Source organism: Schistocerca cancellata, chromosome 5 (assembly GCF_023864275.1).
Source record: "Schistocerca cancellata isolate TAMUIC-IGC-003103 chromosome 5, iqSchCanc2.1, whole genome shotgun sequence".
Taxonomy (NCBI): domain Eukaryota; kingdom Metazoa; phylum Arthropoda; class Insecta; order Orthoptera; family Acrididae; genus Schistocerca; species Schistocerca cancellata.
Genome location: NC_064630.1, coordinates 312,815,276 through 312,843,239, shown reverse-complemented (window position 1 = coordinate 312,843,239; position 27,964 = coordinate 312,815,276). Strand labels below are relative to the sequence as shown.

The 27,964-nt window shown below is 42.8% G+C and overlaps 1 pseudogene; it reads right to left on the bottom strand.

Annotated features, from left to right (window-relative positions):
- Window positions 1-581: 581 nt before the first annotated feature.
- LOC126188511 (eukaryotic translation initiation factor 4 gamma 2-like) lies at window positions 582-27,593 on the bottom strand (annotated as a pseudogene).
- Window positions 27,594-27,964: the final 371 nt, after the last annotated feature.

Genomic DNA, 27,964 nt, shown 5'->3' with positions numbered 1-27,964 from the left:
CCCCACACCATAACATCTGGATCAACAGACTATGTTCGACGTCGTTCCTGGGTATGGACGTACCCTCATATGCAGATTGGTGGTGACACGGTAAAGCACCCAGGAACATTATCGAACATGATTGTTTTAGTGGTACAGGTGCTATGGTGTGGGGAGGCATAATGTTGTATGGGCATACTGACATTCAGATAGTTGAACACGGTACAATCACCGATCAACGTCAGTGTATCACTGTCCTCCTTTCCCTCGTGCATCTTTTCAGAGGCTCTGATTTCATTATTATGTCTGACCGCATGGAATTGCAGAGGTTGCAAGTAGGCTGTTTAGGTTTTCTTATTGGTAACGCCACGTAGCGCTCTGTATGAAAATCACTGGATGTGCTGTGTGCAGTCTGTGGCTGGTTTGCATTGTTGCTTGTTTGTTAGCCCTCTGGACAATAAATAATTAAGAGCCTTGGGTGAAATGGGGTTGGGGTGCAGGTAAATTAAACACTTATACTGTCCTTTGTACGTGCAACTTCGATTTAAAAATAAAATGTCCTCACACTCCCTTCTCGAAAACTTACTTTAGCACCACACAATTCAAGATGGCCTTAAACTTATCTGGCGTGCAGCATTAAGCCCAAAGGCTGGTTTTGCCATTGCCTGCTTGTAGACAATAGAACTTGAGGGAGGCCTTAAAGAAACATCATCCAAATTCTCTGGTCCCTGTGGAATTATTGTAGGTCGCTTGAATCTTGGTGGTACATCCTTGACCCCATTACTAAAATTTTGCTGATGAGAATTGTTCATGTTTCTGCTTTCTTTCCCATGATTCTGTCCAAATTCCTGTCTGTTATTTCCATCACCTGAATAGAAACTTTGCTGCTGCTGACGTTGCGGACGGCCAAGACCACTGGTAAATCCATTTCCTGATGAGTACGGGAACTTGTCATGTGACATGCCAATACCACCAAGAGGAGGAGGACCTCTTAATGGAAATGAAGACATTGCAGGGTGTGAGAACATATCACTTGAGCTTCTGCTTCCTGGTACGCCAACGTGAGAACCAAATCCAGGGCGACCACCTCTGATATCATTATCTCTTATCTGATGTATAGGCATTGGGCCCTCAACACTCGCCGCCTTGCGACGAATCCAGTTGTTTTTTTCTGAGTTGTATCACATCTTGAAGCATGAAGCGGATTCTCATTGGCAGATCCTTGTTATCTGCATGAAGTGCCATTCGTTCAAAGTATTGATTCATCAGCATCTGGGCGCTTTCAGTGTCCAAGATGCGCCCACAAGTCTTCATTATCTGACAGAGGCACTCCAAATCCTCCGCCAGGTCTTTCGATGAGCCACCTCGACTCTTTTCGTGTAATAAGGATTGAATACACTAATGCAAGATACTTTCTGCAAGGATTTCCAATTTTCCCAGTTCTCCAATGAACTTAATGTTACCAAGCATTTTGCGTTTTGCGAACTGGCGCCTTTCCTCCCCTTCTGCCCCAACGGTCGATTGTGCCCTTCAAATTCCTCAGTTGCTCTTGATCGGTTTTCAGATTCAGCGCGACACTTGCTGATCAGCAGCCGACGGAATGTACAAGGCCCTGGTGGTGGTTCAAGATTTGGTGCTTCCTCTGACAATTTCTTGCACAATAGTGCATACATAGAACTGTACTTCGGCTCATCGAGTGCCTTTTCGAATATCAGTAATATAACTCCTGTAAGAATCTTTGGGGATTTGAGGTCTGTACGAAGCAGGTCATCACTCAGCTTCTGGAATTTTTCTGGGGTAAGTTTATTGAGGATCCCCCGCACCTTTCGAAAAACCAAATCTTCATTGCCTTCTGAGGTGAATGCATCTCGTCTTACAGCTGAAGGAGGGATCCAGCGCCGATTTACGGAGTGGGTGCGAGAATCGTCCCTTCATCCTCAAGGGGGTACACGCTTACTTTGTGTATCACGTGTTTGGCAAGCACAAGGAGCCCTAGCTAATATGGTATTTGCTTACACAACTTTACACATCGGTACCATATTTCTCTAACACATAATTACACAACTATCTGATCATTTAACTGAGAGAGACAAACGTTTTTACTACGTCAGTGACACATGTTTACGCAATTACAGAGTTGGATTACTTCACACTTACGAAATTGTATTTTGTCTGTACTTTGTGAACTGTTCATATTTTTTAGGACCCATTGTGATATTATGAGAGCTTTGAATGATATATTTGGTATGGGATCACGATTTTTAAAGTATGTTTGAGACAGATGACACTTTTGACATGAGCAGAGAATTTTTTGTAGGTTTTGAAATTATTGGAGGAAGCTACGACGATTTTTAGAGTTGACTGAGGTGTTATGATGTTATTATTACGATGACTATGTGTATTATGCTGTTGCGGTATGTTTATGATCAATAAGCTGATGCTATATGACTTATTTGATTATGCTACATATCTGTTATGATGAAATATTGAAGAAGTGTCGACGAATAAGGTAAGGCATAATGAGTAGTGGTTAGGGACTCTGGTTTGTGAAAAAGGTTGTTGGAAACCAAGAATCGTACTTTAAGAGTTATGAAATGTATGTAAATGCGTGAATGTATTACAATGCCGACGCAAATTTTTTGGACACTCTTATATCAATAGGATTTTGTTTCTACAGATTTGTAACGCAAATTCTTGACCTGTGAAATATTTTTATATGAGACTGTCACTGTAGCGGAAACTGCTGTCGTAAATATTTCGGTAAGAAAGTTAAGTGACCACCTTCACGTAATGTGTCGTGGGCACCCAGCTGCACGACAGACACCTGGAAAAAAGCCATTAGTGTGTGCCTAGCAGAGGTACAGATGGAGAAAAAAAAGGGGTCATTATCCTCGCTATTGACATTCCTTTGTAGAAAGCATCTTAAATACGACATGCTCATTACTTGGAAACATATCGTACTTTGTGCTATTTACTGAAATGCTTATGACTTGATGGGAAATATTCTTACATCTACAAACCTGATTATGACAAGTGTCATTCTACGAGAGTTGAGAGCTACTGACTTACGAAATGCCACATAGCTATTGAATGATGTTTTTATGCTTTGGTTTGCGTAATTGCTTATTTCAATTGATATCTGTTTTCCAGCTGTGTTGCAGCATTGGTTTTATAAAATAAACTTAAATGCATCTGCTAATGTGAACACTTTCTATCAACAGATCTATTAAATAATTATTTTCAGATCCACATTCTTCGAAAAAGGAGCTCTTGGAATGGACAGAACAATAAGAAGGGACTAATGACAGTAACTGCATATATAATTTTCTTTTCAAGTACTTGGTGATTTTTTGTAGAATTAGTTTTTGTGGTGCACCACTTTAATTACATAGACATTAAGATGTGAATATACATTTCCCTTGTCTGCATTGTTGTCTTTAGTGTAATATTTTTTCTGCTTGAGCTATGTAATGTTTAGGTATAAGTTATTGCATTTGCTGCTGCTGTGTGCCAGGCATAGTGCTACTAAATTTAACTTTGTATTACTCTGTTAAGCCAGTTTTACTACTGCTTTATTTTTCTTGTTGCTGCACATTGGCTCATATTAGTTGTAATTTTGCATTTGATTTGTTAATTTAGATTTATTGCTGCTTGGTTTGCCAATTTGAATTTTTTTTATCATTGCTGTTTGTGTTAATTTGTTACGTGCTGCTGCACTGCCTCATCCCTTGGTATATATATCTCAGCTCAGTAGATTTAAGTTAGCTTAAGAGGGGGTAGACTATATAAGAAACTAACTATGATGAATTGGAAGAAATGCATTGAGAAGCTATAAGAAAATGGTTTGGCCAAAAAAAAAAAAAGAATTTTGAAAGAGCATACGAGCCAAAACAGTAGGATTCAGGGACAACAAGTTTAGGTAGGATTTTCTTGGAAATAAATGTTGAGGTAAGATAATGGTAAATAAATAATGAGGTAAGAAATGTGTGAACATATAAATACAGAAAGCATGCTTGGATTGGATTTTTTTTGGTGGAAACAAATGTTGAAATAAGATCTACAGAACAAAGTTTTGGGGTGGACTGGAGTACCAAATGTCACACTGAAAACAAACCCTGTCCTGTATTTTTGTGTTATTACACTATGTGAATTTGTGTTTTTCCTGTCTGTATGTGTTTAGCTAATAAGATTTATGTTGTAGAATTTTCTGATAATATGTTATTTACCTTTTAAATATGCTTAGACATTATTTATTCTGTTTTGTTGCTCATATGTGAAGTTGATGTTTCAAAAGTTATTCTGATCTTTATGTATGTACTTATGTCATAATTATTTTAACACTGATGTACATGTTTATTTCTATTCTTTTGTAAAGCCTGTTTTACTACAAATGTTATCTGTATTGTATTGTTCTTTAATGATGTATTTTGTACCTTTGTTATTGTATTCTTATGTTATAAAAGTGTAATTGATACCAGTTCATCAAATTAAGTATCTTGTAAGTTACATTTCACTGCACAAATTTCTGTTGGTCATAGTATATGGACAATATGTGAGAAGTAGGGACTCATAGTGTTTGCACGTGTGTTAATAATTCAGCAAGGGACTGGATAACAACATTGCTGGTTCTAAGGACAATTAAAAAAAAATTTTTTGTGAGTGCACAAATGGTGGTTTATGGACTTGCTACATTGTCGCAAGACTCTTCAATGGTGATTGTACACCTGCACAGTCGCAACAGATTATTGCTGGCTGTCTCTACAAGGACTGCAGTGGGTCTGAACCTCTGGTAGCCCACCAATACCATAATCTCTACCAGGACTACAGTGGGTCTGCTCTGTGATGACCTACCTACCAATACTCTTCAAAATTTCGACTGACTCTGCTGTGGGTTTGCTCTGTTGTGGACCAATACCTGTCTGCATGTCAAGAGTCAGCACTGTCTTTCCGTTGGAAGGACAACACTACTTCTTCAAGACTGCATGGAAATCCACTACTTCCGTGTGCATTTTCTTTTACTGCTCAGACTTTGAGGAAAAAAAAAACCACTCCAATTTTACTGTGATGGATGATCAGGACTGTCTTTATGGACTGTGAGAAAATTTTAGCTTTTGACCAATATTGTATCAATAAGTGTGTGCATTTGGTTTCTTTGTTATTGTAATTTTGACAAAATTTTAACAAATATGTATTGGCCAGTGCCCTAAATAATTTGTAAAATTTTTTGTGGGGAGCATGGGGGCTATGTAAGTAGGCTGTTTAGGTTTCCTTATTGGTAACGCCACGTAGCGCTCTGTATGAAAATCACTGGATGTGCTGTGTGTAGTCTGTGGCTGCTTTGCATTGTTGCTCGCTATTGTAGTATTGGGCAGTTGGCTGTTAACAGCGCGTAGCGTTGCGCAGTTGGAAGTGAGCCGTCAGCAGTGGTGGATGTGGGGAGAGAAATGGCGGAGTTTTGAAATTTGTGAGACTGGATGTCATGAACTGCTATATACATTATGACTTTTGAACTCTGTTGAGATAAATACATTGTTTGTTCTCTATTGAAATCTTTCATTTGCTAACTATGCCTGTTAGTAGTTAGTGCCTTCAGTAGTTTGAATCTTTTATTTAGCTGGCAGTAGTGGCGCTCGCTGTATTGCAGTAGTTCGAGTAACGAAGATTTTTGGTGAGGTAAGTGATTTGTGAAAGGTATAGGTTAATGTTAGTCAGGCCAATTCTTTTGTAGGGATTTTTGAAAGTCAGATTGCGTTGCGCTAAAAAAATATTGTGTGTCAGATTAAGCACAGTCATGTACAATTTTTCTAAGGGGACGTTTCAAGGTAAAGGATCTCTTGGAACGAAAGAACATTCGGCAAATGAAGTTGTCGGCCCATTCCTCCCACTTAAATCCCATCGCACATGTGCAGGGTGCCGTGATGTACTGCAGCACGTCTACAAGCACCGACGACCATTTGTGCCCCCGGAGGAACTGGACGCTCTACCTTACCAACCACGTGACCACAATGGGAACACCTTGCAGAGCATGCTTTGCCGTCCACGGTGATTACACACCCTATTAAAAACCATGTCCTCCCATTCGTAATGTCCAGTGTACCAACATAAATTGCGGTGACTTCAGTGTAATTATAGTCGTTGAAGAAAACTGTCACTCATGGGGAACGTTGGTGCACTCAGCGACTGTGATCTGATTTAAAAATGATAGAGCAGAGTAATAAGTCGTCCTTTTTTCAGGTTTTATCTGGTAAATCCAGATTTCGGCTAGTGCCTAGCCATTATCAATGCACTATTTTCTAGTCTCAATGCATGTCAGTTCCCTGTTGTTCGGGCGTCAGTCACAGTTCTTTGAATAGTACTGTATAATACAGTGTACTGCTGTATAAATACAGTATACTACTGTGTTTATACAATAATAATTTTTAGCTATTTCACATCGGTCAATTGAGAGATATTTCTTGTCACAGAATATTTGAATATCGATAGACAACAGCTTTCATCGTCTCTCTGTATAAATTGACTTTATTCACAAGCACACAGGAAATTGCACGTGGTGAAATTTTTAGATAAACATCAGCTGTTCAGTTTAACAATCTTCATTTGTCCTCGTAGCATTCGGCTGGTGTACAGTATGTAGCGACGGACATAAGTCGTACTGGATCATTACGTCTGCTATGGAACGACGACTCTTAGAGGGATGAAAAATGGCCCCCTATTGTTTTGCTAATTGGCAGACGACTTCCCTAAATTACCACGCCTCATATTAGTTTCTAATCTGAAACAAGATAATTATTCAGCTGAGCCATTTGTTATCTGAACTACTTGCATAGAACGAAGCGTATAATCGTGACATGATACGCAGGACATTCCACTAACGTCATTTAGTTCAAAAATGTTTCGGAATGGCAAGTACTTTCAGTTACAGGAATAGCATAAGGTGTTTCGTAAAATATTGTGGACAGCGATTCCCCGAACCTTTGTTAACAGTAGCGATATGAATCTCAGCTTTGTTTTAACAATAGAACGTCTGTTTTTGTAGTACTGGATGAGACAAAATAGTGATATGACCATTCCGTAAGTACTCAAAGTACTGTGAAGCGGAATCTGCTAACAATTGTAATTATTTAATCATCTTTAATCTTTAATATTATGCGGCATCGATTAAATGATCTTAAGGGGCACTGTTTCGAACTAATGGGTTGACAATCACCTATTTCACTTAATTGTCAGAGGGTATACAATCCAGGTTGGTAAGAAAACTCTTTTCCGATGAATCTTGATTTACTGTTGGTTGTAGTAATGGCTGAGTTGGTACGAGACCCTGTAGACGTGATCTCTTGTTAGCACTGTTGTCTTCAAGTTCAAAATATTCAAATGTGTGTGAAACCTTATGGGACTTAACTGCTACGGCCATCAGTCCCTAAGCTTACACACTACTTAACCTAAATTACCCTAAGGACAAACACACACACCAATGCCCGAGGGAGGACTCGAACCTCCGCCGGGACCAGCCGCACAGTTCATGACTGCAGCGCCTAGACCGCTCGGCTAATCCTGCGCGGCGTCTTCAAGTGATAGAACGGTTGGTTGAGGCGTTGTCGAAAAACAGCCCTAATTCTGTCCTTCACAAGAGTTGCTTGTCAACTGCGACAACGGCTGTGGTCGCACAGCGTTGAGTGCCAGGCAGTTTCCAGTCAAGACCAAACAGAGAATGATTTTGCTCGCACTGTTCTCCATAGATTTTCTACCGATTTCTAGAAGCAAAACAGAGCCAAGATGGAAACTTTTTTAACTTAGGAACAAAATTGGCTGAAACGGGTGACAGCATTTACAAAGACCAGCAGTCCTACGTGACAAACACTTCTGAACGTACGACGGTACGCCACTTGATTGAAAGCAGTCTGCATCAGAGGCATATAAGGAAAAATATCAGTAGTAGAGGACTAGATATACTTTTCATTGTTGCCAGAATCTTCAATATATTTTGAGAATGATATTACAATATAATTGATAGATAGCAAGGAAAAACATACTCATCCCCAAAACAGATGTGATTGTGAAAAGGTGTATTAGAATCTGTAAGTTGAATAGTTTACCTATTAACAACCGTAAGTTGTTTTATAAGAAGTAAGTTACAGTCATTGCAATGTAATCTTTATTTGCTTGTATTCAGATATTTCTTCGCAACAAGTTTGCCTGTTTCGGCTTAAAGCGCTATTTTCAATTTTCAAGTGCACTTGTGCATATTGTGAATGTTGTTGTTGTTGTTGTGGTCTTCAGTCCAGAGACTGGTTTGATGCAGCTCTCCATGCTACTCTATCATGTGCAAGCTTCTTCATCTCCCAGTACCTACTGCAACCTACATCCTTCTGAATCTGCTTAGTGTATTCATCTCTTGGTCTCCCCCTACGATGTTTACCCTCCACGCTGCCCTCCAATACTAAATTGGTGATCCCTTGATGCTTCAGAACATGTCCTACCAACCGATCCCTTCTTCTGGTCAAGTTGTGCCACAAACTTCTCTTCTCCCCAATCCTATTCAATACTTCCTCATTAGTTATGTGATCTACCCATCTAATCTTCAGCATTCTTCTGTAGCATCACATTTCGAAAGCTTCTATTCTCTTCTTGTCTAAACTATTTACCGTCCATGTATCACTTCCATACATGGCTGCACTCCATACAAATACTTTCAGAAATGACTTCCTGACACTTAAATCTCTACTCGATGTTAACAAGTTACTCTTCTTCAGAAACGCTTTCCTTGCCATTGCCAGTCTACATTTTATATCCTCTCTACTTCGACCATCATCAGTTATTTTGCTCCCCAAATAGCAAAATTCCTTTGCTACTTTAAGTGTCTCATTTCCTAATCTAATACCCTCATCATCACCCGACTTAATTCGACTACATTCCATTATCCTCGTTTTGCTTTTGTTGATGTTCATCATATATCCTCCCTTCAAGACACCATCCATTCCGTTCAATTGCTCTTCCAAGTCCTTTGCTGTCTCTGACAGAATTACAATGTCATCGGCGAACCTCAAAGTTTTTGTGAATAGTGAGTCTTAATTACATCATACTTAGGATTAACAACATCAGTTATTTTGCTCCCCAAATAGCAAAACTCCTTTGCTGCTTTAAGTGTCTCATTTCCTAATCTAATACCATCATCATCACCCGACTTAATTCGACTACATTCCATTATCCTCGTTTTGCTTTTGTTGATGTTCATCTTATATCCTCCCTTCAAGACACCATCCATTCCGTTCAACTGCTCTTCCAAGTCCTTTGCTGTCTCTGACAGAATTACAATGTCATCGGCGAACCTCAAAGTTTTTCTGAATAGTGAGTCTTAATTACATCTTACTTAGGATTAATAACATCATTTTTACTAATTACATTTTTACTTGCTTCTAGGTGGAATTAACGGTCATGTGGCATCCGGTAGTCGACTTTGATCTGTCTGTTATCAAATAATTTTATTATGGTCAAGTAGTTTTTATATCATGATTTTTTTCATGATAATTGACCCCCCTGTCCGCCCCCCCCCCCCCCGCCACGCCTTGTAAAGGCTCCACAATGTACAGATGTACAGCAGAACAACGATCCGGGTGTCTCGGGACCGGGCCCGATCTGTACAATCAGATAATCGAATAATAGGGTAAATCAGGAAAACGTGTGTTTTTAGTTTTTTTTTAAATATGTACATTTATGCACACGTATTACTGCCATATTAATTTGATGACTACAAATCAATGTTGTTCGGATTTTATGCAGTACTTTTCTATCATAGAATGTCAGTTCTTGAAAATGTCGGTCAGAGTCATTTGTTTTGCTGTCTTTAATCGTTTGGGGCAGCCAAGTCTTCATCCGCTTGACGGTGAGCGACTGTACATTGTCACACTTAAGCTGCCCCTCCATCCGTGTCCGCGCAGTGCCAAATGGTTCAAATGGCTCTGAGCACTATGCGACTTAACTTCTGAGGTCATCAGTCACCTAGAACTTAGAACTAATTAAACCTAACTAACCTAAGGACATCACACACATCCATGCCCGAGGCAGGATTCGAACCTGCGACCGTAGCGGTCGCTCGGCTCCAGACTGTAGCGCCTAGAACCGCACGGCCACTCCGGCCGGCCAGCGCACTGTCAAGACACGCAAAGGCCTCACCATCTGACAGCCCCGCATCTGGTTCAGATCCACCTAGCCACCAGCTTCTGTCTTATCTTTGAATAATTTCCTTACCACTGAAATTTGAAGTCCAGAAGTTTGAAGTTTGAAGTCCAGAAACCACTCGACTGTATCCTCTGTACGTCAAGCGGAACGTCCAGGAATTTTCAAAAGGATCTTTCTTATGTCTTCAAGTGATATTGCATCCTCTTCCGCTTTTCTTTCTTCTTCTCATCTTCATTTCATGTACGTCATCTTTGGTAGAATCGCCTTTCAATTTCTTCCAAGCTCTTTTTAGTGTGGTTGTCTTCACCAAATTTCATGCTTCCGCAACCAGCAAAGAAACTCTTTTAAACTGAATTTTTGATGATGAGCCACAGTGCCTTCTTCATTTCCAAATGATATCAAACGTTTCCTCGACATGTCGCTCCAAGGTTTAGATAACTATTCCGTTCATAGGCTGCAGGAAACTCGATGTGTTTGGCGGCAGGAAGAGCGTTTTTAATGTCTATATTCTCCGTCAGGAACGCCTTCTGTGGGGTGCGTGGGTGCATTGTCCAGAATTAATATCTGCTTAATGTCTTCGTTCCCTATCCGCCCGTTTTTTTTTTTTCTTCAGTCTCGAAAACTGAATCGTACCAATGACGAAACAAAGTAGATTTCATGCACGCCTTTGGCTGATTCTTGTAAAAAAATGGGAGGATTTTCAACGTTTTAGGAAGCACAGGGATTTTCCGATATTCCTATAAACAGAAGAGGTATTTGTGATTTCCCGTACAGTTTATAACTGTACTTAAATCAAACTCACGAGTACTGTGCCTTGCCTTGAAATTCCGTAACAAGCCATTGCTTGTTTTTAAATGAAGACAAACTGTCTATTTTCTCAGTCAAAAGTTTTGCTTTTTGTAAACAGTCGACCCCGAAAAAGGGATTGCCATTGCTCGCTGCAGTGGTTCCTTCAAGCTCTTTGTTTTCGGCTGTTTTCCTATCTTTTCTCGGCGAACTCCCATATTTACCCCCAAGGACATACATAAAGTTTAAAATGGGGGACATTTCTGAAATTATTTATACTCCCAAGCTAAACATCTCGGCTAACTGCTCAAAACTCGCGCCTTTGTCTAATTGTTCAAGGACTTTAATTTTGTCTGTCAACAGTAACACAATGCGTGTCCTTCTAGAAGTCATATGCCACAAAGTAAATTAAAACACACGCACAAGACACGGAAGACGGAAGTATATCGACAAATCGGTGTGTACTTTAGGTCGCTACATAGACTGACGTAGGCCAAACAGTGACGCGACGATTTCATCAAGAATGGCGGCACAGAGGTATGTGGACAGCAGGATTTGCCGGAGAAGATAAGGCCGTGTTCAACAGTGGGGCGAAACCTAAAACAGGTCAGTTTCCGTCGCACCCTGTGTAACTAAGAATTTATACAGTATTATGAAAAGGAAAGATTGCTACTCACCATGTTGTGTCGCAGACAGGCACAGCGAAAAGACTACTACACATAAGCTCTTGGTCAGAAGACCACCTCCCGAGCCAGATAACATACACATACACACATTCACTCAGACGCACCTCACACACAAATGACCACTGTCTCTGGCTCCCGATGCCAAACTGTGTCATCGAGACACAGTGGTGTGTGTGAGCTGCGTTCGCGTGAATGTGTGTGTGCATGTAGTTTAGTTGGGAAGAGGGCCTTCTGGCCGAATGTTTATGTGTTTGGTAGTCTTTTTGTTGGGGCTTGTCTGGAACTCAACACCTCCGCTATATGGCGAGTAACAAACTTCAAAAAATGGTTCAAATGGCTCTGAGCACTTCGAGACTTAACTTCTAAGGCCATCAGTACCCTAGAACTTAGAACTACTTAAACCTAACGAACCTAAGGACATCACACACAGCCATGCCCGATGCAGGATTCGAACCTGCGACCGTAGCGGTCACGCGGTTCCAGACTGAAGGGCGTAGAACCGCTCGGCCACATCGGCCGACCCGTAGTGAAGTAAAAATCATTTTGACGCTCCACCGCTGTTAAGGTCTTTGAAGTTAGGGTACCAACTATGACTGGAAAGGGATGAGAAAGGAAGTTGACAGCGGCCGTGTTTGTACAACTATCCTGCCCGGTAAACAACAAACTTCCTTTTTATAATATTCTCATTATTCCATCCTGGATTTTCCGTTGTTTAAGTATTTCTATAGAGTGATATCAAAATTCCTTAATCATGTGTGCTAGTTTCATTAGACTTACAGACTATCAGTTATTGCATGAATAGGATGTGTTTTTCGAAGTGGACACATTCCGCAATGTTGAATACTACTGTGATTTTTATTTGTGACTCTAAGACTTATTTATTGACGACATTCAGAAGTGTTGAATATAACTATTAGTTCATAGACTTGGGCTACGTAAGAAAATGGTACTGCCGGCCGGTGTGGCCGTGCGGTTCTAGGCGCTTCAGTCTGGAACCGCGTGACCGCTACGGTCGCAGGTTCGAATCCTGCCTCGGGCATGGATGTGTGTGATGCCCTTAGGTTAGTTAGGTTTAAGTAGTTCTAAGTTCTCGGGGACGGATGACCTCAGATGTTAAGTCCCATAGTGCTCAGAGCCATTTTTTGAAAGTGATACTAAAATAATCTTCAAAAAATTATATCTAAGGAAGGAAGTTTTCTTTTGTTTTAAATGTGTAGTATGAAAACATGTCTGGATCCAAATACCTTACTACACGCATACTCTCAGGCCAAATAGTGGTTTCTGCTTGTTTATGTACTAGAAAACACACTATTATTTGAAAACTTTGTCTTTTTCGTTTTAAACACCACAATGTCTTTTTTGCTAGCAATTTCGTCGTGATAATGATTCTCTCGACTTATCTAAATGGTAGATTCGAGTACAGTTTAAGAAAATAACCTATAAGGAACAAATAAAAATATAATTAAAGTTAAATAGGTACCAACGAACTGTACACAAGTATATAAACAATTATTATGGACAAGGAAAAATGCGAAAAGGTAACTTTAAAAAATAGTTGATGTGTGAAATCTTGTAGGACTTAACTGCTAAGGTCATCAGTCCCTAAGCTTACACACTACATAACCTAAATTATCCTAAGGACAAACACACACACCAATGCCCGAGGGAGGATTCGAACCTCCGCCAGGACCAGCCGCACAGTCCATGACTGCAGTGCAGTGTTTGTAAATATTGTATTATATTTATTTTTAAAACTCTTTGCTTGCTCTGGATTTTACCAGGGTCAGCGACGAATAATACAAATTTTTACCTAGGCTTCATTTTTATGCTAGAATTGCATTACAATCTATTTGATAATGCAGCTTAAAATTAATGCTGATGACATTTCTTCAAGGTAATTATAATTATAACCAAGTAACCTGCGGGGATTCAGTCGCTTTCCTAACTTTTTAATACATTGCTTGTGATTAGATCTTAGTCCAGTTTCCAAATGTGGGTAATTACTTTCAAGCAGGACCTTACGTCGACAGTCTCTTCATAATTTTTTACTGTTATCTCTGTCTCGTCTTCCAGCTTCAAGTTCATCTTCCTATGATTTCCCTCGAGATTCGCATGTACTTAATGTAATGCCGCTTCTTCTTCCATAAGCGGCAACCAAAAAGTTTTAGTTTGAAGGCCGTACAGTCACTATTCTGGTCGAGCAAAAGAGCCGTCACCATTGAAGCAGTCATCCCACCGACGCACTAGGTTGAAAGTACCCGTTTGGTAGAACATCGTATCCTGCTCCGTGAACAAGGCCGTAACTGTCTGCTGCACATGCTCATCCCACAGGAATCGTCAGCCATTCAAGGCCCTTTTTAAGTGACCGAAGGCGTGATAAAAGCGTGGGGACACATTAGGACGACAGTGTGGGTGTCGTTCGAGTGTCTCCCACCTGAGTTCGTGTAACGTATGCATAACGACATTTGAGGTGTGGGGACGTGCGACGTGCGTTATCATGAAGTGGTTTTCCACGGACATGTTCAATTTCCGATAGATGACGACCAGTGTTTGTTCTTCAGCAGCCATGAAAAGAATAACGGCACGTCGGTCCTATTATGATACATTTGGTAATAACTTCCCCACAGTTCACATTTCAGCATTCACCGCACGCACATTGGTGAGACACCAATGTCACACTAATTCTATGCCTACATATCGATACTTACATACCCGCGTAGGAGTTGCGCTGCGTTGTGTATACGCTGCAGCGACGCCCTCAACGGAAACTCTTTGGTCGTACCTTATAGCATTCCACCAAATAGTTAATTCTAGGGTGAGGGATTCGCATAATATATATTTTGTTGTGATATCCTTCTACATCATTCGTTGTTCGTTGCCTTTTTCTGTAGCAATTCCACATTGCTATGGGAATAACTTACTAGTTTTGTAGCAAGGTATCCACAAAGTAGTTAAAAAATTGAGGGAGTGTTTCGTTATCAGGAGCTTTCGGATGAATCTCAACCTAGCTGTTACTTATCTTAACCGGTTTTACAAATATTAGCGCTGCACTGATGCTGACTTCAAGGCTTAAATCTTCGTTCTGATGGTGTGCACTGGTCAAGTATACCCACGATGTTTAAAAGGACAAACCACTGGGAATTGCATTAATTGTCAGTCTACATAGTAGGGAATGGTGTAATTTTTCTCGTTTTAAATATGAATGGAAGTTAGTGGTTCCAGCCTTAGTGGCCGAGCGGTTCTAGGCGTTACAGTCTGGAACCACGCGACCGCTACGGTCGCAGGTTCGAATCCTGCCTCGGGCATGGCTGGGTGTGATGTCCTTAGGTTAGTTAGGTTTAAGTAGTTCTAAGTTCTAGGAGACTGATGACCTCAGAAGTTAAGTCCCATAGTGCTCAGAGCCACTTTTTGAAGTTCGTGGTGCTGCGCAAAGAATAAATAAGGAAGTTTGTTAACTAAGGTATTAACCTATGGCAGTGGTTACTGTGGTGTCACCGCCAGACACCACACTTGCTAGGTGGTAGCTTTAAATCGGCCGCGGTCCATTAGTACATGTCGGACCCGCGTGTCGCCACTGTCGGTAATTGCAGACCTAGCGCCACCACATGGCAGGTCTAGAGAGGCGGACTAGCACTCGCCCCAGTTGTACGACGACTTTGCTAGCGACTACACTGACGAAGCCTTTCTCTCATTTGCCGAGAGACAGTTGGAATAGCCTTCAGCTAAGTCCATGACTACGAACTAGCAAGGCGCCATTAACCATATCCGGAGAGAGTCTCACTTGTATTAACGAGCGATGTACCACAATGATGGAATTAAAAGTTGAGTATTAACTTAGCTACGTACTTTTCTTTAGTGCATTCATAACGTATCCTGTTCCAGAATTCACGCCCGTCTGCGTTAGTTAGCGTGCATTTCAGCCTCCTCTATCTACAAGGTGTTGGCACATTTGCCAACACATCAGTTACCATACCCGATTGTGACTGGAATTCCTCAAGCATGATGAGAAGGTTCCTTTTATACCTCTAACATATCAATTAATAAATGTGCAGCGGTGTAATAATGACGAATGCCGACTTACGTATCTGTTTTAATCAAGCAGAAGCGACCACTCAAGGCAACTATAGTTGGAGTCACGAATGATGGCGGTCGGTTTTAAGCTTATTTTGCACACCTACGTCACTCATTCTCCGACAGCCAGTAATGTTCTGAGCGCTCTGATGTGAATATGTAGCCAATGCTAGCATTAAACGGAGTGGTAGCGAGTTATTTAGAGAGTTTTTATTACATTTGCTACGAGTTGTCTTGGTTGATGGTGGTGTTCAGCAACAAATTCCACACAGGCAAGTGAAATACATTATTTGCCGGAGTACACGCTTTCATTAAACGCAAATCATGTGTATGTGCATACCGCACTGTCACTTGGAAACAACATTGCAGTCACCATCAGCGTCTTGAGCTGCGCAAAGAGCCATCGTTCATGGATCGGGCTATAGTGGTGTGTAGCCTAAACAATACTTATTACTACCGCCACCACGCTGCATACGGTTACGCAACTTTATGTATACACAAATCTACGGTGTGCAGAAAATCTCTGTGTACGCATGTTTCTGTACACTGACGGGCACCACAAGCACAACGTGCGCGTACTACTTGTACAACAATGCTCTTACTGCATTCATCGTTCACTGGAAGATTTTAACTTTTAATACACACGTGCGACTGATTGTAGAATAGCCGGCCGAAGTGGCCGTGCGGTTAAAGGCGCTGCAGTCTGGAACCGCAGGACCGCTACGGTCGCAGGTTCGAATCCTGCCTCGGGCATGGATGTTTGTGATGTCCTTAGGTTAGTTAGGTTTAACTAGTTCTAAGTTCTAGGGGACTAATGACCTCAGCAGTTGAGTCCCATAGTGCTCAGAGCCATTTGAACCATTTGATTGTAGAATGATAAACAGACATACAGTATACTGTGTACTGTAATAACTATGCAACAAAAAGAACAATTTTAGTCATACAGTGCAAATTTCTTTTTTTTCTAAAGTCATCCGCATAATTGGTGATCCGGATAGGTTGAGTTCGGATAGTTGGAGCTCTACTGTTCTCTTTCCATCAGTTCCAACCTGTCTTCTATGCGTAATAGTGGAATTCCTTTTGCAATGTTTATATTGACGTCCTTAATTTTAATTTAATGGAAGTTAACTTTTCTGTATACTGAATCCCTCCTCTCAGCAAATATACCTTTTTCAATTTCTTCACGTTTTTCATACCAAAATTTCACATTAGCTTCCATGCACGTCCTATCGATTTCATCTTAAACGTCTCATATTACTGTCCTCCAGGCCGATTCCAAATATAAATCCTCCTCTTGTAGTTCTTCAACAGTGTATTTACTATTAGTGACTCAAATTCACTGAAAAATTCAAGAAGTCTTTCCTCTCATTTTTTCCTACTACAGAGCTCAGATTTTTCCGTAACAACTCCTTCTATTCTTTCCTTACTAAGGCGTTCCAACATCCAATGATTATTAACTGAACGAATTAAAAAAATGGAAAGTTAAGGAGAAGGGACTTGTATAACTTGAAAGTATCAGTAGTTGCTGAATTTTTCTGAGGGGACGTTAGACAGTGATTGATACAGCACTGAGAAGGAACAGAATAGAAGACTCATGAAGAATGGATAGCTTTGAGAGACAAAACGGTGAAGGCAGCAGAATATCAAATATGCAGAAAGACAAGGACCAGAAAAAAATACTTGAATAAAAAGAGATATTGAATTCAATAAGCGAAATCAGAAAAAATTAAAATGCAACAAGTGAAACATGCAAAAAGGAATACAGACGGATGAGAATTGAAAGTCGAAGGACATGAAAGGGACGAAGTAGTTGAAAAAAGAGTGAGTCAGGTTTGTAGCCTGTCGTTGTTGTGGTCTTCAGTCCAGAGACTGGTTTGATGCAGCTCTCCATGCTACTCTATCCTGTGCAAGCTTCTTCATCTCCCAATACTTACTTCAACCTACATCCTTCTGAATCTGTTTACTGTATTCATCTCTTGGTCTCCCTCTACGATTTTTACCGTCCACGCTGCCCTCCAATACAAAACTGGTGATCCATTGATGCCTCAGAATACGTCCTACCAACCGATCCCTTCTTATAGTCAAATTGTTCCACAAATTTCTCTTCTTCCCAATTCTATTCAATACCTCCTCATTAGTGATGTGATCTACCCATCTAATCTTCAACATTCTTCTGTAGCACCACATTTCGAAAGCTTCTATTCTCTTCTTGTTCAAACTACTTATCGACCACGTTTCACTTCCATACATGGCAACGCTCTATACAAATACTTTCAGAAATGACTTCCTGACACTTAAATATATACTCAATGTTAACAAATTTCTCTTCTTCAGAAACGCTTTCCTTGCCATTGCCAGTCTACATTTTATATCCTCTCTACTTCGACCATCATCAGTTATTTTGCTCCCCAAATAGCAAAACTCCTTTACTACTTAAGTGTCTCATTTCCTAATGTAATTCCCTCAGCATCACCCGATTTAATTCGACTACATTCCATTATCCTCGTTTTGCTTTTGTTGATGTTCGTCTTATATCCTTCTTTCAAGATAATGTTCATTCCGTTCAGCTGTACTCCCAAATATTTTTCTGTCTCCGACATAATTACAATGTCATCGGCGAACCTCAAAGGTTTTATTTCTTCTCCATGGACTTTAATTCCTACTCCGAATTTTTCTTTTGTTTCCTTTACTGCTCGCTCAATATACAGATTGAATAACATCGGGGATAGGCACAACCCTGTCTCACTCCCTTCCCAACCACTGCTTCCTTTTCAAGCCCCTCGACTCTTATAACTACCATTTGATTTCTGTACAAATTGTAAATAAACTTTCCCTCCCTGTATCTTACCCCTGCCACCTTCAGAATTTGAAAGAGAGTATTCCAGTTAACATCGTCAAAAGATTTCTTTAAATCTACAAATGCTAGAAACGTAGGTTTGCCTTTTCTTAATCTATTAAATAAGATAAGTTGTAGGGTCAGCATTGCCTCACGTGTTCCAACATTTCTACGGAATCCAAACTGGTCTTCCCCGAGGTCGGCTTCTACCAGTTTTTCCATTCGTCTGTAAAGAATACGTGTTAGTATTTTGCAGCTGTGACTTATTAAACTGACAGTTCGGTAATTGTCACATCTGTCAACACCTGCTAGCTTTGGGATTGGAATTATTGTGTTCTTCTTGAAGTCTGAGGGTATTTCGCCTGTCTCATACATCTTGCTCACCAGATGGTAGAGTTTTGTCAGGACTGGCTCTCCCAAGGCTATCAGTAGTTTTAATGGAATGTTTTCTACTACCTGGGCCTTGTTAGGTCTTTCAGTGCTCTGTTAAACTCTTCACGCAGCATCATATCTCCCATTTCATCTTCATCTACATCTTCCTCCATTTCCATAATACTGTCCTCAAGAACACCGCCATTGTATAGACCCTCTATATACTCCTTCCACCTTTCTGCTTTCCCTTCTTTGCTTAGAACTGGGTTTCCATCTGAGGTCTTGATAGTCATGCAAGTGGTTCTGTTTTCTCCATAGGTCTCTTTAATTTTCCTATAGGTAGTATCTATCTTACCCCTAGTGATATACGCCTCTACATCCTTACATTAGTCCTCTAGTCATTCTTGCTTAGCCATTTTGCACTTCCTGTCGATCTCATGTTTGAGACGTTTGTATATCTTTTCGCCTGCTTCATTTACAGCATTATTATATTTTCTCCTTTCATCTATTAAATTCAATTATTCTTCTGTTGCCTGAGGTTTACTACTATCCCTCATCTATTTACCTACTTAATCCTCTGCTACCTTCACTATCTCATATTCTCCTAGCTACCCATTCTTCTTCTACTATGTTTCTTTCCCCCATTCTTGTCAGTCGTTCCCTAATGCTGTCTCTAAAAGTCTCTGCAACCTCTGGTTCTTTCAGTCTATACAGGACCCATCTCCTTTAATTCCCACTATTTGGCAGTTTCTTCAGTTTTAATCTACAGTTCATAACCAATAGAGTGTGGTCAGAGTCCACATCTTCCCCTGATAATTCTTACAGTTTAAAACCTGGTTCCTAAATCTGTCTTACCATTATATAATTTATCTGAAATCTTCCAGTATCTCTAGGCCTCTTCCATGATACAACTTTCGTTAATGATTCTTAAACTAAGTGTTAGCTATGATTAAGTTATGCTCTGTGCAAAATTCTACCAGGCGGCTTCCTCTTTCATTCCTCACCCCCATTCCATATTCTCCTACGTTTCCTTCTCTTCCTTTTCCTATAATCGAATTCCAGTCACCCATGACTATTAAATTTTCGTCTCCCTTCACTATCCGAATAATTTCTTTTATCTCGTCATACATTTCATCAATCTCTTCGTCACCTGCGGAGCTAGTTGGCATATGAATTTGTACTACTGTGGTAGGCGTGGGCTTCGTATCTATCTTGGCCATACTAATACGTTCGCTATGCTGTTTGTGGTAGCTTACCCGCATTTCTACTTTTTTATTAATTAATATACATACTCCTGCATTACCCCTACTTGATTTTGTATTTATAACCCTGTATTCACCTGACCAGAAATCTTGTTCCTCCTGCCACCGAACTTCACTAATTTGCACTATATCTAACTTTAACCTATCCATTTCCCTTTTTAAATTTTCTAACCTACCTGCCCGATTAAGGGATCTGACATTCCACGCTCCAACCCATAGAATGCCAGTTTTCTTTCTCCTTATAAAAAACGTCCTCCTGAGTAGTCCCCGCCCCGAGATTCGAATGGGGGACTATTTTACCTCCGGAATATTTTACCCAAGAGGACGCCATCATCATTTAACCATACAGTAAAACTGCATGCCCTTGGGAAAAATTACGGCTATAGTTTCCCCTTGCTTCAGCCGTTCGCAGTACCAGCACAGCAAGGCCGTTTTGGTTAGTGTTACAAGGCCAGATCAGTCAATCATCCAGACTGTTGCCCCTGCAACTACTGAAAAGGCTGCTGCCCCCTCTTCAGGAACCACCCGTTTGTCTGGCCTCTCAACAGATACCCCTCTGTTGTGGTTGCACCTACGGTACGGCTATCTGTATCGCTGAGGAACGCAAGCCTCCACACCAATGTCAAGGTCCACGGTTCATGGGGAGGGGGTGGGGGATGTAGACTACGTCTATGTTATTCCGTCTGTACACTGTGGAAGGTGAAAAGAAAACAAAGAGGAAGTTAGTTCACGAAGAACAAAAAGCAGGAGGTTTGCCAGTGACACTATTGTTCTGTCAGATATGGCAATACAGAAAACCAGTGAAACGAAATGGATAGTGTCTTGAAAGGTAGTTATAACTCGAACATCAACAAAAGTAAAACAATGATAATAGAGTGTAATCGAAGTTGATCAGGTGAAGCTAGGCGAGTTAGAATAGGAATAAGAGACAAAAAAAAAGGACGATATAGAGTTCAGAGTAGAACAGAAATGATCATTTTGAAGTGTGGTAACAATAACAGTTGTGTATGCCTCACGTCTCGTGTAAAAATCATTCAGTTTGACGCCATTTCGGTAACTTACGTGTCCCTAACGCACAAACAGAGTAAAGGGAACCCACAGTTTAAAGTGGAATCTGAACTACATCTCGCTCCTGGTGACTCCTTGCTCGTTTAGGGTTGAGGGTTAGACTAAACGCATAGTGGAAAATTATGTGGTCCGACCAGGACTCGATCCCGTGACCTGTCGTTTCCCAGGCAAGTGATTTACCGCGTTTTTACCTTCAGAAATAATGAAAGATGGTCCTCGTCGCTTATTAAACAGGAAGAGACGAGAAGAAAAACATGTCTTCTCATTACGACTTGAGGACGCTCCGTGGTTCTATCGGCGTAATTATCGATGCATTTCTGCTAGTATCAATGTGGTTGCCTTTAGTGGTTCTAATTTTTTTTTTAAGTCCAGGACTGTCTTCTCAGCGCCACCAAACGTGCAGCGGATGGTGTGGCCGCCTATCTATGTCACAGAATTTGTGTTTGCTCCCGGAAAATACATGTCATCCGGGAAGCGGATCGACTGTGCAGTTATTCAGTCGGGAGTCACGTGTGTGAGGAAAATCAACATTTGGCACTCCAAATGTTAAATATCATTCGCCGATCCGCAGAGAGAGCGATGGTCATCTGTTTCCATCACTCCACAGGTGACACATACTGGAGAATCTGCGAGATAAATTTCATGTAGTCGAGACTAGCACATCTGCTAGCCGTTAACCGTTATGTACGAAGTAGACTGAAAGTCCGTATCAAGATGGTGTCCCCACTGGCAGCCAAACAGCACGCCACTATACGTGGGGCTATTCCCTTTATGTCACATTCGGCGCCCTACTCAGCAAACAAGTTGTTGTATATCGCCCTCGCCGATGCCAAATGTGTGGACAATAGTGCAGTGTGTGTGTAACAGTTCAAGAAAGAATTGGCAATGCAGAAGAAAGGGGCTGGGATGTCTGATAACAGCGCCGCTGGAGAGAGAAAGAGAGAGTTCGGCACTAAGGCTTCCAGCAGCAGGCTTGTAAGAGTTGTAGGGCAACGTCACCACATCTTCAAGTGAGAGCTGACAAATAGACTTAGCTCTACCCTGAAGATGAAAAAGGCTCAAGCCCAATCTGTTCCTCTAGAGAGTGAGGAGCTCTTAGCATATCTTAAAAGCATACTGGTACTAGCAAAGGATTCCAAAGCTACCAACATATGGCGGACCAGAGATGGCGAGATCGGAACAGTATGCTCAACATGGGGAACGCGAGACGCCAAATAGACGTTGGCATATCGTCTACGTGGGAGTCTAGAGTCCAAAGGTGATGATTTGTTAGCTCTGCTCTGATTCGATTTAATAGACGCCTGCAGTTGAAAGCTATCGAGTACCGCGGGTCAATTGTGAAATCAATGCCCAACCAACAACATATTATGTCACTCACTCGTTGGTGGGCGACGCATCCGTCAGGCAGCCTCTTACCTGTAGACCATGCGATTTTTGGACGTGGAGACTTTTGCCCACTGCCGCAATGCAGGTCGCCATCCCCGCCCGTGGTACACGGATATCATCGCTGTCACGACGGAGGAGTACCAGCACCGCCAGCAAAGGAAGTGTATCAGGAAGTGTGTCCGTCAAGTGTCATCCACGCCACGCGTTGTCGAAGACCAAGGAGCAAACAGTTCCAAAGCGAAGGCGTACAGTATCGCTGAGAGAGGACAGCCCTGTCTCACCGAGCGTTGAATCGGGATCGGCGGTATGAGACGGTCTTTTTACAACGCCATAGACATCGCGCAGCGAAGAAGACACTACCCCTCCGATTGTGCCTGTGTTTGCCTGTGTCAAAAACACTTGGTCAATCCTATCAAAAACCTGGCTGAAGTCCAGCAAGTCCAAGACTCCAGGCATTTGTCGAGCCTAGGGAAGTGCAGTAATGTAGCAATAGCTACAGAGTGCAGTGTGGATGTTATGGTCACCTACTGGCGATGCCTGCTAACGATGCCTGGCTCTCTGAAACGAATAATGGACCGTCAGCTTCAGACGCGCCTCCAGCAGTTGAGTGAAAATAGTCATGTCACTGCTGAGTAAGTTCAAGGGACGAGGATTTCTGACCCTGGAATTGGTTCGTGTTTTATGGTTAGGTACGATCAGTCTTTCAAAGGAGGTTCCAGACAGCTGCACCGTGGGAGACAGTAGATCGTTGCAGACGCCCGTTCAGGCTGGCGATAGCAATTGTTGAAAAGCCCAGTAGAACAAAGGGAGGCCGTTTGGTCCTGCTGACTTATGAGTGGCTGTCATCTGTATCACTTCAATGACCTCCACCTCCGAATGAAATCCTTTGCTGCAGCTGGGGGCATCGTGCCAGAAGTGAGCAGAGAGACCTCCGCAGGCACCTCTGAGGATGGCGATGCTCCGAGTACAGCCTAGTGCAGTGGGCGTGAGGGGCATTCCCTATATTGTGCAGAGTACCTAGGCGTCTTACATAGTCGTGACAATGTGTATCAAGGCCCATCGCCAGCGTCGCCTGTCTGCAGTGATATGATATATTGATGGTACCTTCTGAGCCATTCTGCCCTGAGTACGCACCCTGACTTCGATTCCACAAGGTGGCAGTGTGTAAGGGTAGTGACTCACCATCGCCTGCTATGCGGGTGAGTGTGGAATATAACAGAAGTCCGTGGAATGTCACCTCCATGGCGCGACGTCTCTACCATAGCTAGTATAGGTCTTACAGTGGACAGCCATGGTACAGAGTAGCCACCACAATAGGGCAATGTTGCGTCGTGTCAGCGCGTGTAAGAGTTCCATGTGTCCTCTACGAGCTGCCGACATTCCACAAAAGCGACGAGGCCCACATTCAACTTCCATGGACCAGGGCTGTGTCATGCCCTCTGACAGCTGAGGGTGATATCATAGATATAGACCTTTTGTCGGCAAACGATATGGTCCACACTTTGCCAGCTCTCGTCCCCCTGACAATGGACCGCGAGATGTAAATCCAATCTATATGGCTAGATGAAAAGCTAACGGATAGCCAGGAACATGCTCCATAAGTCCACAAGGTGGGGACTGCTGACAACGTGGCAAGTTCTCTGCATGGAGAGTGACTCAGTAACTGGTCCTTGGGCGCTTGGGTGCAGTTGAAGTTCCCTCCCAGCTCCAAGGCTTCTTCCCCTCCCATAAAGAGGAGCCTGACTTCATCTGCAAAGAAGGTAGATCGTTCACGTTGCCGACATGATCCGACGGTGCATAGATGCATCGTCGGATCATGTTGGCGACGTTTAGATGTATATGAGTCTGACTCTGTCGATAGTAAGAGCTTGAGGGATGTCACGCATGTTCATCGGTAGAAGGCTGACTGTCGGTGGCATGCGCTGGTACTGCAGTCGTTCCAACACCGTGACGGAACAGATGGGCTGCGGCGTTAGGGTGGGGCTGGGGAGAAATTCTACATGACGCCTGGGTGGTAGATTCCGATGGCGGGGCCTTGTCCTGTTCATAAATTCGAAGAAGCCAGTACTCAGATGGCGTACGGCACCGCTCCTTTGGTTTCCGCGGGGACCATCGTTTGCGGACATGTTCTGTGTCGGAATGCGGGCAGTAGTCATCCGAAGCTGCCTCCGGCGGAAGGAAGGCAGAAATCGGTACAACTCCTAATTCGACATCCATCTTACCAGGGAGGCTGCCTGTATGTGGGAGTGGTCGTTTTCCTTAGGCAATTCGGCCGGAGACAGAGCGGGAGCAGGTGTGTGGTCCGCCACGCTGTCGTGGACCATCGTCGGCGGCAGGGTGTCTGTCGGCGCTTTCATAGCTGCTGCGTAGGTGAGAGGGAGTTTAGTGGGCGTCGCACGGGGTGCAACGTCGCCGACTGGTGACTGAAGCAGTCTGCATTCGGTACATGTCGATCAGACATGGCTCTCCTGGCCGAAACGGGCGCAAGTAAGCAGGGCTGTCCATAGAAAATGATGATGGCCCTGCAGCCCAGTATAGTTAAGTAGGATGGGACGTGCTTTGTCATTCCAGTCTTGATTTGCTGCACGTTTGATGCCTCAAACGTTTGCCACTTTTCAGCCGGTTGGGTTTACCAAGTTATTACCGTACGATTTGAACACTGACATCACATTTCGGGAGACTTCGGAAGGGAGACCGTCAGAGTACGGAGGCCAAATTCAGTGTGGTCTATCGTGACAACACCGATATGGCTGTCAGTGTGCCTAAATTCCGGACCAAGCGCGTGTCTGTGCACGACATCTGTGCACATTTCCTCATTTATCAGTTTAATATAGACGATTCTGCTAGTAACTGGTAAGTGGATAGCTATAATGTCTTGAGTGCAATATGAAGATTGTCCCAATCACAGTTTAGTTTCATGCGCTCTAGGTTCGCTTGAAAAGAGCTCTTAATTGTGGCTTGGCGGTACGAATATGCCATGACGCTCACGCAAGACGAACTCGATGCGCCTGCTGCGGCGAGAAGGTAAACAGGAAACACTCGCGCGAGCTGCACGACAGGCGGAACACAAACGAGATATCCTGCCCCACTGCTGCCTAAGGGCAGTCTGCGGGCTAAACCACCAGGCTCGACTTAGATGTGGTGTCATCGAAGAATGCTGAAGTTTGTATATCCAGGTCGAATAACATATGACAAGGTACTGCATCGAACTGGCCAGAAGAAGGGATCGGTTGACAGTATACATACAGAGGCATCAAAGACTCGTCAGTTTGGTCATGGTAGGAAGTGTGGGTGTTAATAGTGTAGACGGCGACGACAGTTTGACTACAGCAAACTGGGTGAAGTGAATGTGTGTTGACGCTTGCACAAGACACGCTAGCTTGGAGAGGTGCAGCAAACCAATATTTGGACTGAAGACAATAACAGTAAAGGAAGGAGAAAAGCACAGAACACTAGGACTAAACGTCGAGATGTCGTGACGGTAGAAAACGTAAAAAATATTAACTATATGTTGTATCAGAAACGCTAATAATTGTTATTACATGTTAGATCATAACTAGAAGCGGACACAATGTTTCAGGCGACTGGATACGACAGGTGAAAGACAGGATCAGATAACGAGTCATGAGGCATCCGAAAGGTGTTTGCTTCTTAGCGGTTGATAAAACATGTCAGTCAGGACTATTTTTCACACTTCACCAAGTTGACGAGGTTCAAGGTCACAGGCGTCGGTGGTAACCTTGTGATGCCTGTAATGGACGAATTAGTAGTGGAAGAATGATAGTCATACACAAAGACGATCAGATGTCGAGAAATCCTTCCCTGGGAATATTCCCGACAGGTGTTGCAAAGAGTCGTGTGCACCCAGAATCAATATAGAAAAGAACAAAAACTCAGAGTAGGTCAGATTGAAGGAGAGGAGACATTTAGCGTGTAATGCGAGCCGCTGGAGTGCCATGACACTCCTCAGCAGCACCTGATGAAGATATGGACACTTTCAGATACGAAAAGGCAGTGGTAGACTCTGGCAGACACACAACAACTGCAAGTTAAGTGGCGGCTTTCAGTATTGACTGGAATAGCACTGAACAAAGACTTGCTGTCTCTGACTCAAACAAATAAGTTAGAGGAATTTCAGCCAATAGCAGGAACAAGTTCCTGGTTAGTACTTGCCTCCTGTACTGTAGGACTAGTGTCTCTTGAATGACAGAGAATTATTTCAAAGTGTTAATGATTTATTATGTTTGCCAAGTGGCCAAAAGTCAGCAGACCGAGTGGCAGTGAAAGCACTCGTCTCTAATGAAGGGTAGTGATTATTCAAAGCACCTGACATTCTGTTAAGGGGTTTTGTGGTCTTACACTTTAGTAAACAAATGTTTTGGTTTGAACACTAAACGAATTGACTAAAAGTAAGATCTTGCTACTCTAGCAGATCAATCCCGTCAGATCCACGAGAATCACCAACCCTTTGTGAACTAACACCTATCTCAATCAACGTGAGGCCTTTCCTTCTCATCTCCGCTTCGGCTCTAAAAGTTGATAAACAAGCTAATTAAATCCATATTCTCGTTAACGTCCTGACTGGACCAAGCAGATAATACCAAAACCAAAATAGAAGAAAAATAATGTAGGGAAACTTTGCTGAGACGCGACAGAATCATTATAGATGGTGCACAGATTGAGGAGGAGTGGGGATGAACGGCGGTCGTGTCCCGTTCAAAGTAATCGTCCCAGGATTCTCCCTATGCAATTTAGGGAAATCACGTGAAACCTGTAACAAGATGGTCTGATGTGGATCTGAACCAAGACTCCACGATCTCGCCACTGTGCACCTCGCACTGGAAAACGCTGTGATATCGACGCACGGGGGACATCCAGTATGAGTATCCTTGCCCTTGGATTTGGTGACAGTTCCCTAGGTGAGAGCACTCTAGTGGAACTGTACCCTGGGGTGCGAGGCGGGGGCGCCATTTGCCAGAGAGGGAGGCTGCAGCTGGGCTGCGCTACCAACTAATGAATCAGCGCGTTGGAGGGGGGGAGCGGGAGGGGTGGGCGGCGCCGCGCCGGCAGGAGGCAGGCGTCACGGCGCGTCTCAATTTCCTGTCTGCGGGTGGCCGAGGCCAGGACGGCACTTTGCCACAATTACGCCAGCGCCCCCGCTGCAGATGGGGAAACGCGGAATTAGCAGTGTCGCTGGGAGCACCCTCCCTCCCGGTTGGCCTCTCTCACACACACAATTCGACCTTCATGGTCTGTTTGCACGGCCGCTTACACAACGTCGCGGCGGGGTTATACATTGTTCTTGACCACGACCAGGGAACACGCTGCTCAGTAAAAAGTTT